At 39.0% G+C, this 1,739-nt stretch overlaps 1 non-coding gene across 1 annotated transcript; it reads right to left on the bottom strand.

The window, feature by feature from the left end:
* Positions 1-1,351: 1,351 nt before the first annotated feature.
* On the bottom strand, positions 1,352-1,458 carry LOC141640105 (small nucleolar RNA R71). The gene has a single exon (XR_012542851.1). It is a non-coding gene; the product is annotated as a small nucleolar RNA R71 (small nucleolar RNA).
* Positions 1,459-1,739: the final 281 nt, after the last annotated feature.

Raw genomic sequence — 1,739 nt, 5'->3', positions numbered from 1 at the left:
ACTTAATCTAATATGCTTTCATAAGATTGCTTGCTTATTGTAGTTTCAACTTATGCACATGTTATGCTTGACGAATTGCTTCATTAAAAACCTTGCATGAATCTCTTATCCATTCAACAAGACTTGTAAGACATAAACTAATTAAGGCTTTTTAGACCATGCATATAGTTGAATAGGAAGAAACTAAGTCGACTTGTAGGTGTTGTGACCGACTGGGTTCCGGGACCCAAATCTTCCTAGAAATTGTAAGACATAAACTAACTCGATTCCACTACAACAATAATTTGCTTGCAACTATGTAAACATGTTCGTATGATCTCCACCATGAATCCCCTATAAACCCATGACACCTTAGTGTCGTAATCAATTGTTTACAAACTCTATTTGTTTACTTGCTTTGTTTCATTTTCATTTGTTTACATTTTATTGTTAAGTAGTTTAGTTTACAAACCTAAATCTCAACCCAATTTGTGATATCCTAAGACATAGCTCTCTAAAACCGGTAACTTGATTCAATACCCGTCCTTTGGGATCTGACATTTACTTGCCACTCTACTAAAAGTAGTTAGTTAAGATTATAAATATTGTTTTGATTGGTTAGCTTAGACGACAAAGTTTCAAACTGAATCAAAAATGGCGTCGTTGACGGCGACAGTGTTCAATTGAATTGTTATCATTTGTTGTTTTTAGTTATGTCTTTCTTAACCTTGGGGAAGTCAAACTCCTCAAGGTAGTTTTAATTGTTTTCTAGACGCTTTTTGCATGTCTAGGAGATCACAAGGTAGACCTTTGCCTATTGATCCCGAGATTGAAAGAACCCTGACCAGCATTAGAAGAACCGTTAGAGGGGCTTCAACAAGCTTGGGTATTGGATAACTTGTGGACATTGGTGTTGTCCAAACGGATAGTGTTGAGTTTACCAACCCTTTTGCAAGAGAAAGAGAGGAGAACCCAATTCAAAACCAACCCCAAAATCAACCCACAATGCTTAGATTTTCATCTCACTGCATACCAACCGAGGAGAACCTACCCAATGGTACTCCACCACCACCTCACTTAACCGGTAATTTCATTGCCAAATCCGCATTCATACAATTAGTCGAGAGAAGTCGGTGGGATGCCTAGTGAAGATCCTCATCTACACATGGATACTTTTTGTGACTATTGTGATAAAATTTCTCAAAGCGGGGTAACTCAAGACCAAATTCAATGGGTGTTGTTTCCTTTTTCCTTGATCGGAGCCGCAAAACAATGGTTAAAAAGCCTAAACAATGCTACCCTTGGAATTGATTCATGGAAGAAGTTAGCACTTCCCTTCTAGAAGAAGTTCTATCCTCCAGAGAAAACAAACATGTTGAGAGCCCAAATCACCGGGTTCAAGTAAAGAGATGAAGAGTCTCTATATGAGGCTTGGGAGAGATTCAAGGATACATGTCCCCCTTGTCCTCATCATGGACTAGGCGAGTGGTTCATCGTCCAACAATTTTGGAATGACTTATATGAAGACTCAAGAAATGTGCTTAACATGGGCTCTAATGGGAGATTCACGGAGGTTGATGACAACCAAACATGGGCTAAAATCGAAGAAATGGCGGTTCATAACTCCCAAAATAGTAGGCCAAGAAAAACCACTATGGGAGGGAGGCATGAGGTTGACTCCGTCACATAATTGAGTGCCCAACTAAGTGCCTATATTGACACCATAAACTTAAAATTTGAGAAAGCCATGGCCAAGCTTG

Source organism: Silene latifolia, unplaced genomic scaffold (assembly GCF_048544455.1).
Source record: "Silene latifolia isolate original U9 population unplaced genomic scaffold, ASM4854445v1 scaffold_70, whole genome shotgun sequence".
NCBI classification, from domain to species: domain Eukaryota; kingdom Viridiplantae; phylum Streptophyta; class Magnoliopsida; order Caryophyllales; family Caryophyllaceae; genus Silene; species Silene latifolia.
This window is presented reverse-complemented; position numbering and strand designations above follow the sequence as displayed.